At 26.4% G+C, this 10925-nt stretch overlaps 1 pseudogene; it reads left to right on the forward strand.

Moving 5' to 3' along the window:
- Positions 1 to 9481: 9481 nt before the first annotated feature.
- Positions 9482 to 10381, forward strand: LOC149515400 (uncharacterized; annotated as a pseudogene).
- Positions 10382 to 10925: the final 544 nt, after the last annotated feature.

Here is a 10925-nt window from a genome sequence, read left to right on the forward strand (position 1 = left end):
TATATAAACAAAATTATGTTAAATAGTGGTAGGAGTACCGATCGGCACTTTTCAGTGTCAATTGTGTGCTCGCTACTGCCGGTCGACACTTTCGTTATCGATAGAAAGTCATTAGTTGGTGTTGAGATAAAATTTTGGCCAGACCTTTGGATCTTTGAGGAATTTTGAGAGTAAAAGAAAACAGAAGAAAATGGTATCAAAACCTCAAATTCCCATTTCACTCTTGCTAATAAACGTGAGTCTCACAGAATTTACTAACATGCTCCATTCTTTATGTACTAGTCTATAATTAATGTTATTAGGCACTAATTAATTTTTTTTTCTAATTTAATTGGAAAATTATGAAAAATGATGAGATATAAATGAGAGAAAATTCTCCTTTTTTTATTTCTCCAGATATTGCAAAAAATGAAAATTATAATATTATGATGTGATAATTGCTCAAAATTATTGGATTATACAACAAGAGATTAAGATGTCAATAGATAGGATATAACAGAGTAGAGCATTCTTCATCTCCAGATTTTTATATTACACACATTTTCATACTCATACTCAATGGATATTTTAAATTTATCTTTATCTCCATCCCCATGAATATTTAATGGGTATAGATAATCCTCATACCCATAATTTTTTTTAAAAATTAAAAACTAATTTTTTTTAGCTTTTTTAATTTTGATCTTGTATATTCAGGTAGTTTTTTTATAAAAAATATATTAATATATATTTTTCAATTAAATTATATTAATTTTAATTAATATAAAATAATAATTTATATTATTTAATAAAAAATCTATATGCTAAATATATATAAACATTTATCAGGTATGTATATAGGGTGGGTGCTATATTATCCATCCCTATATCCACAATGTAATACCCATCCACATACTCACAATGTAATATCCATTCCTATCGTTATTTTCATTCAGATAAAAAATTAAATTTTTCATTAGATATAAGTAAAATTAATATCCTTACAAAAAATAATCCCCTCTGTCTTAAAATTTTTAATCCTTCCATTTGAGAAATCGAACTCAAGAACATTAAAATAAAATATTTAATCATTAGGAAATGAAGTAAACTTATATGGATGTCACCTTTTTTTAGAATTAAACAAGTTTTATATTTCTATAGATGTCACCTTTTTTAAGAATTAGCTATTCTATCCTAAAGTTGATATTTAAAGGGAGAGTTCTAGGGAATATCAATTTTGGGAGATCGAGCCATCATCTTATCCTTTCTCTATTTGTCTACCAATTCAAATACCTATTTCAAAAAATCCTTATTCTTCTTCCAAGTCAATTAATCACCCTGAGTCTCCAAAATCTTTTAAAATTACGCAAAAAATAAAAGTGAAAGAAATGATTGTATACATAAGGAGATCGAAATCTAAAAAGGAAATAGGGACCTATACATCTCCAACACAGCACCAAGATTCTAAACCAAATCCAGGGACTTCTAAAATTCATACAAGTAACACAATTGCTGAACCTATCTCTGATAACTTTCCTAATGATCTTAATCAACCCATTGCTATAAGTAAAGGTGTGTGATCATGTACTTAGCACTTTTTTAATAACTTTATTTCCTATGAAGGGTTGTTTCATGCTTATTGGGCACTGGTGACATCACTAACTATTGTTCATATACTGAATACCATCTAAAAAGCACTCAAAAAACCAAAATGGAAGGCTATGATAATAGAAAAAATGCAAGCATTAGAAAAAAATGGCACATGAAAAATTACTGATCTTTTTAAAGGAAAAAGCATGGTGGGATATAAATAGATTTTTACCATCAGACATAATATAGACGAAAGTATGAATAGATTTAAAACTCATCTTATGGCTAAGGGCTCACTCACTCTTACAAGACTAATTATGAAGAGATGTTTGCCCTTATAGCAAAACTGAATTTTGTCTATGTGTTATTATCACTTGCTTCAAACCTAGATTGGCTTTTTCATCAACTCAATATAAAAAATACATTTATGAATGATGATTTAATGGAAGAGGTGTACATGAAAATTCTTTCAAGGTTTGACAACTAAGACAACATCGACAAGGTGTGTAAGTTTGAGAAATCCTTATATGGCCTCAAACAATCTCTTCGCGCCTAGTTTGATCAATGGACTAAAGCTATTAAAAAAAATGAGTTTTTACAATGCCAATCAACCACATTATGTTTGTCAAATATTCACCAAATAGCAAGATTGCTATTATGATTGTTTATGTTAACAATATTGTCGTCAAAGAAATTATGAAGAGGAAATAGTTGGATTGAAAACTTTTCTAGCTAAAGAGTTTAAAATAGAAGACTTGGGACAGCTTCAATATTTCTTTAGCATGGAAATAGCTCGATTAAGAAATGATATTTTTGTTTCACAATGAAAATATGTAATTGATCTTCTCAAAGAGACAAATATGCTTGGATGTAAACCAATGGATACTCCGATGGACCCAAATGTTAATATGGGAATTAGAGATGGAAATCCTCTTGTAGACAAAAATAGATACTAGAGACTTGTGAAAAAATTAATTTATTTGGTGCACACTAAACCTGACATTGGCTTCTTTATAAGTATGGTGAGCAGATTTATGAACAATCCTATGAAGACACACATGGAAGGAGTATATCGGATCCTTTAATACTAAAAAAAAAATTCTAACAAAGGGTTGCATTTTAGAAAAAAACTAAATAAAGATGTAAAGATTTTCTTAGATGCAGACTGGGTTGGCTTTGTGACAGACCAAAGGTTAACCATAAGGTATTGTAAATATGTATGGGGCAACTTGATTACTTGAAAGAGTAAGAAACAAGCAATGGTAGCTTAAAATAGTATTGAAGCTGAATTTAGAGATTTGTGAAGGAATTTGGCTTAAGGGAATGTTATAGGAACTAAATAAGTCAACCAGGAATTCAATGAAGCTGTTTTATGATAATAAAACAGCTATTAACATTGCTAAAAATCCTATTCATCATGATCAAACAAAATATATAGAGATTGATCGCCTCTTCATCAAACAAAAGATTGAAAAAGGTACAATCAAATTGGTCTACACTACAACAGAATATCAAATAGCCAACATCCTCATCAAGGCTCTTCATCGTAGCAATTTCAAGAATTTGAAGTCCAAGTTAAGCATGATTGATATCTACCACCCAACTTGAGGGAGAATGTAAAAAACTGATTCCTAACCAGATTTGATTAACTGTCATTCATTTAGTATTTTAGTTGTTTCTTAAATAAAAAAGATTTGATTCATTGAATAAATTTCTACTTAGTAGTTTTTATTTTTGTTAAAAAAAATTTAGGTGAGTTGTTACTATCTCTAGGATACTATGAGATTTGTCATATTTGATATATTAGTTATATATATTGTCTTGTACTCAAATTTTAAAAATTTATGAAATTTACCATATTATTACAATTGTTCTTAAAAGAAAGGCCAAATTACTAATTTTTGGGAGGGCAAAATATGATTTTACCATTTTTTTTTGGATGAAAATATACTTATCCTAAAATGATTTTGTGGAACCAAGAGGTCACTCTTCTATCAACTTTTTTCTATTTTCGCTTCTTCTATCGACTATTTTGATCATATTATCGTTTTTTCTCTCATATATAAATAAAAATGAGGCTTAAGTACAGTATGAACTACGAATCTTTCTTTTTTAAGCTTCATAAGACTTGCAATTTATTTTCTTCCTCATCAGAAACCCCATACACTTGACTAATTTAAGTATTAGAGAGCGTCTCGGAGAAACAATTCAGATACCCTTTAATCATGTTTTTTTTACTGCAAGTTCAGGTCATCCCTTACATGACCTTCGAACCCTTACTTATTCCACCAACATCCAAAAACACCATCAACGATGGGTTAGAGAAGATTTGGATTCAATTGAACCCCTGATAAAAGCACAGTTACATAAAAATCTGGGAAAAACGCACCGGATACTTCTTTAGATTACAATAGTGCGATGAGATTGTTATCGATGGATCATCAGTGTGTTTTACTCCAGTTCACTACCACAGGTACAGCTGCATTACTTTTTTTTTTTTACTTTTTTATCCTCCAAAGTTAAATTGTAAAGACAAAACTATCCTTATAACTTAACTTTTTTCCTTTTTGATTTCTTTAGTTAAAAATTATAAAATAATTTTATTAATTTGATATAATAAATAAATTTTATTATTATATAATAAATTAATAAATAAATTTTATTATTATATGATAAACTAGCAAATAAATAAAATTTAATTATTTATTAATAAAATTATTATTTAACTTAAAAATAATTTAATAAAATTTTAATTATTTATTAATTTTATAAATAATTTAAAATTTTTATTATATATAATTTTTAATTGATGTCTTAATGGTTATTTAATTTCTCATTACAATTTATTTCATCATCATCATTGTATTTATAACTAAACACGTATCTCACAATTAATTTTAATATTATCTTTCATTATCCATCCAAATAAACCTTTAAATTTTTTAATGAACAATCCCCCTTTTTTTTTTTTTAAATAGAGAAGTATTTAATTCCTGCAACTATTTCGTTTGGAGGTTGAGTTATCAACTGATTATTAGTTGCATTAACAGCTGAGAAACCAATGTTTCACCAACCCGGTTAACAATTACAGCTAATTCAATATACATGGTCCCTTTAAGTCGTACTTGAAAAAATAATTGATCCCCTTTATAGGCAATTCCTCAGCCAAAAATGAAAACCTGCCATTATCATGAGGTGTCGAGAAGTTGGAATAGGGAAATCAATCAGCCTTAATCCCCAAACCCCAATTTCGCAGATCGATAAAGAAATCATACAGGCAAGCTGGTATCTATGTTATAATTTCAAATGGCAATTAACTGATTGTGAGGCAAAAAGTTCAATTGCAACCGCCTGATATCACTCGATTATTTTCATTTTTGCCCATATTTTGTCCCCAACAGCTGGTTCTTCCACTTGCCGGGATTAATTAGGATATTTTTCGATTATCATCACTATTAATCACTTAAATCTTATATAAATGTATAAAAGTTAAAATTTTTTATAAAAAAGGAAAATGTCTAATGAATAATATTGAGATGTGGATAACTTTTATCAATCGCAATGTGTCTTGTATTAAATATATTTATTTATATTTATTTTTTTTAAATTAATATGAATTCATTTGATTTTATAAAAATTTTAAAATATTTTAATGTATTAATTATATTCATTTTCTTTTAAATTTTTAATTGACTTACCTTTTATTTCCAATAAAATATCCTAAATCATAAATTAAAGTTAAATTAATGATATATTATAATCAAAGAATTTTTTAATTATTCAAAGAATTAATAAATATTATAATTACTATCATTAAATATTTTTTTAATGATTCAAAAAACTTATAATGAAATTTAATGAAAAATATTATAAAAAATTTAATAACCACTATAAGTATGCTCAATAGTTGATTCCTTAATCAATTATTTGATACATTCATATTTAATTAAATATGATATCCAACTGAGTAATTGATATTATTCATGTATATTTGTAAAAATAGTATAGTGATTTATATATTTATATAAGATTAATGATATATTATAATGTTAGATTTTTGTTTTTGTTATGAAATCAATCGTACATTATAATATTAGATTTTATATATATTGATTGTGATCAATAAGCCATACATTCCATTTTATATAAGTATATAAAAACCAAAATTTTTGGTAAAAAAATAATTCAATGTGGATAATCTATTTTTTTTGACATGTAGATTGTTTTGAACAATTGCCATGTATCTTGCATTTAATTATTTCAATTTGATTTCATATACATTTTATTAATTTAAAAGATATTTATTTGGCTAAATTAGGTTATTTATTTTCTTATAAATATCCAATATTCTTGCCTTTTATAAATGTGTTAGAATTAAATTATCTTAAATAATTTTCAACCAAATTCAATTCTTAATTTTAAATATCAAACATGTATACTATAAATAAGAAATATACTTTGAAAGTATTGACTATTTAATGATCATGATTTTAGTATTTAATTAAAAATAATTTATGTATTTATTAACCTTAAAGAAAATATAAGGCATATAATGTTGAAAATTCAAACCTAAAATAAAAGTCTAATTAGTTGAAAACATATTTTCATATTTCTTTCTATATAAGCATTAATTACAATTGGTATAATTTATTGTCTTGCAAGAATGTTTTTTAAAATATTAAGTGTAGATTTTTCAAAATAGAAGATATATTATATAACTTATTAATAACCCATTATAATTTTTTGCATAAATTACTCTCAATTTATAAAAATCTCTCAAATTCTTATTATAAATAGAGAATCCTATATGCTAAGAGTTCTAGGAGGTTATTCTTTAAAACCCTCTAAATATATTGATTTCTTTATGATCAAAAAAATTTTGATCACCAAGTTACATGTTTTTTTATATTCATAAACTTTTTTCTTTATCATGTTTGTTAGTTGATTATAGTTCTCTTTTATTCACTTTTTTATGCATGTTCATACTTTATTTATCTATTCATTTTCAATATTAGCTTCATTTTTTTTTATTTACTTTTGAATGGAATAATTTCATATGTTTTATCTCTTTTTAGTTTTTAGCCTTTGAAAATTTTGTCAGATTTTTCTTCATGACTAATAATAGATGTGAACAATGTAGTTTTTTAGTTAAGTTTGGAGTTTATTAGAATTTGGCACAAGTCTTTACTTTCCTATTTACCTTTCATTTTCGGTTTTATTCATGTTTAATATGTAATATATGATTTCAATCTTATTCATCAAAAAATGCAAATTTAATTTGAACTATTTTGACCTTTGTGAATACAATGTAAGGATGGATACTACTTAGCCAAGGGTTTGTTGTTGTTATTGTGAGTTTTAAATGTCTTGCACCAAAATAAGGGGCAGCACCAAGCAAAAGTATTTACAAAAGTTTGATTTTAAGTGGAATGAATTTCTATAGTTTGAAATCAAACATTATTTAATTTTGTATAAATATCACTATTAGATGAGATATGATACAAAGTATTTTTCTAAGTACATATTGATCTACAATATTTTTATTTTTCCATTGAAATTTTTATTGTTTATATAAAATTTATTAATTATATTATATATAATTGAATTATATATATAATTGCATGTCCGTGCGTTGCATAGGCTTAAAACTAATAAATATATAAAAGCTAAAACCTTTAGCAAAAAGGAAAAATGTCAACAGATAGTTTATATTATTGACAAGTGGACGGTTTTAAAAAACACCATGTGTCATCTAATAAATATATTTTTATTTTACTTGATACGTTTTGAATTTAAAAAAATTAAATTAATTATATTTATTTTTTATTATTTACATTAAATTACTCTCATTAAATTAATATGAAAGATACTACAACTTTGATTGCCATTAGTAATAAATAAAATAAATTTATGTCTCTTTTTCAATTATAAATATTCACATCTTGAATTATATTTATTAAAAAATTACACTTTCCAATTTTTTAAAATATAATCTATTGGCTTCATTTTTTAAGCTATATATATGTTTAAAATATTGATTTTAAAATGATTAATAGATAATTAAATCAATTAAAATTAATTTTAGTGTATCAAATCAAATTAATTTTATTATCATTATTAGATTAATTTCAAAACCTCTTTTTTCATTTCTTCCAAGCACATTGAATACACATTATATTTTATTATTCTAATTGCCAATTATAAATCTTATATAAATATATAAATGTCAAAAACTTAAAAAAAAAAAAAAGGTAATTGTCCTACGTAGACAATCTAATTTTTTTGACATGTGAAATGTTTTGGATAAGTGCCACATATTCTTTAATTAATAAATTTGATTTGATTTGGTTTCAATTAAAATTTCAATTCAATTTAATTTAATTTCAAGTCAAAATATATTTTATTATTAATTCTCTACCTTAAATCATGCCCAAATCTTATTAGTAGTATTTTTGAAAAAAGGAATAATACAAATGTGATTAACTCTCATTTATTTAAAAAATAATATTAGAAAAAAGTTTTACTGTCACTTAATTGATCATTTCTAAGCATAATTTACTCTAAATATGATATTGCTATTACTTTAATTTGATTCTTATTAATAATATAATCTTTAGTCAATTAACCATTAAAAATTTTTTGAATTATTTATCATAATTATTTCCAACCTCCCATATATATATAAATTCTATAATGCATTTGGTAAAGTTTTGTTTTTGCATATCTACTCTCCATAATTTTTCCTAGGAGTGTGGCTACTTAGAATGTTTTTTTTTTTTTATCTTTTTCTTTATTTTTTTTCTTTTGTTTTGTTATATACAGATTTTTTACTTTGTGTAGTTGTAAAAAATTTGCTAAGTGACTTAGCTGCTTTTAGGTTTCATATGTTTGTATTCTTTTTAAATATAAAGTTTTTTATTGGTGGAACAATAATTCTTTTTAAGAAGTCTATTTTTAAGAAGTGTTTAACTTATGAATATGATTTGATATATTTTTATATTAAAAGATTATTCAGCTTAAATTAATTATGTTTACTCCCTTTTATATATTCAATATTCTTATATTTTGATCACTACAAATAAGAATCTACTAAATGATCTAAAAATTAGAATGTGGGTTTGAAGATATACACTTCACTATTTCTTCTTGATTTCCTCTCTCTCTCTCTCTCTCTCTCTTTTTTAAATGCTCTTTTTATTTATTCAGCAAGTCTTCATTCAGCTTTATATTTAGATAAAATTTACCCTTTTTTCCATTTAATTATGCTAGATATTTGCAATGAAAATGTCCAACAGATTTATTTTATTTCGTATATACAAAATTTGTATTTTATTAAGAAAACCATTTGTGTATATAATTATATACATAATATATCATATAAATCACAAATTAGTGTAAATATAAAATTTGTATTTTTTATTAAAGAAGATGTATATTTATATATATAATTATATACATGAAAAAATTTGTATATCGCACAGACTACAAATTAATTAACATAAGATTCTTGCTTCTGTATGTAATGATTATGAGACCCAATATAGTTAAAAGCTAAAGAATTTCTTTAAGTATGTCAATTTCAAATTATGCATCATTGTATAATGCAGGGATAAAGCGTGGCTTATACCTAACTTGACATAATACATAAAGGATCACTATATCTTTTCTCTTTTACCCTTTCCCACTATATTAGTTAGTCCATACAATTGGATTTAATCATGCTTTAAGTCCATTGAACTTATCTAAATGCACACCAAATTCTCAATCAACTTGTATGAACAACTGATATATATATATATATATATATATATATAGATATCATAGAAACAATGATTTGGGATTTACTCCGATTTCAATTAATGTTTTTGGGATTTAGTCTGCTCTCAACTTAGTTATGAAAATGCACATCCTGCAGCAATGGAAATATCTATGTAAAACAAAATATCCAACAATCTAACTACAAACAAGATTTTCCGTCATTTCCTTCTGATTGGCAACTATGACGATGATGCTATGGTAAAATTCTTACCCACTTGCTCAATTCAATCAAAATTAAACCTCTTTTTTACAAGTCACTCCAAACTCTTATGGTTGAAGACAGAGAATTAAAGTAAGCAAAACAGACAGCACAAAACAAAACCGAGATCATCTTTCGACTTTCGTCGCTTTTAAATACATATGAAAACTCTCAAACTCATGTCTCAGACCAAAGCAATCCAAAACCCAAAATCTCCCTTTAGATATGGAATCAAGCCCATCCTTCATTGCCAAGAAGCTTTCAAACTTGGCTCGTCTAAGTTTCTTCATGATACGAAAAGGTTTCTCGAAGAGCAAGCTCGTGCTTGACGTTCTCAAATTCTTAATGAAACGTTGGAAGATCATCGAAAAAGCCTTAAACGAACTCATGATCACCAATCATGCTTCGCTGAGTTTTAGGTCACGTGACGTGCACCTGTCGTTCGTATCCCCGGTGGAGTACGAGTTCAGGTGCAGCACCAGCCCCACGTATCAACCTTACATTCCCTTCCATGCCAGCAAGCGCAAATCCCGTTATCCTTACGCGCTCCCTCGTATGCCGGACGGCATGGTTTTTGGAGCAATGGATTGTAGAGATGCGTGTGATTACGATTCGCCGCTAGTGGTACCAAAAGGACGGAGATTTCAGATTAGGGAGTCGCCATTCGTGTCAAAGGATGACGATGAAGACTACCGCGTGGACGAAGCGACCGAGGAGTTTATTTAGAGGTTTTATAAGCAGCTGAGGTTGCAGAAATGGTCGACTGTCCTGGAAGCAGCCGATCAGTATGGCTAAAGTAATTCCCTTCCAAGTTTGGACATAAATTCGTTTAAAGTTTTTCTGTTGACTTTGATCTTTAACATTTCTGCAGCTTTCTTTAACTGTAGGTTAAATCCACTTGAAGACAGAGGCAGGGCTCTTGACGACAAAATTGTTCTTTTCCTGTTTTCCTTTTCTTTCTTTCTTTCGTGCCCTGCTCTTTTTTTTTTTCTTCCCTGGTTTTGATTCATGGCTCTCAACAGTCAGGACAAAGGCCTGCTTTTCCATGTATAGAAAACTAATAAGTAATGAATATAATTCCGATTTGATTTAGTTTTTGGTAGTGGAAATTAATAAATTGTTTATATTCTCCTTAAAACTTTTTTGGTTCTGAAATTCTTTATTACAAGTGAGAATACTCTTCTCGTAATCTATAACTCTTTTAAGTTTGCTTGATAGAAGAAATTGTTCATAAAGACTTTTTTTTATTATTTTTAAATAAAATTGTTCATAAAGACTTCAATACTACTTCAGTAGCCATATATACACTACTTTTTATCTAGCTTTTTACATACTATAG

The sequence above is a fragment of the Durio zibethinus genome, chromosome 13, assembly GCF_047325235.1.
Source record: "Durio zibethinus cultivar Kanyao isolate XHJ-2024 chromosome 13, ASM4732523v1, whole genome shotgun sequence".
NCBI classification, from domain to species: Eukaryota; Viridiplantae; Streptophyta; class Magnoliopsida; order Malvales; family Malvaceae; genus Durio; species Durio zibethinus.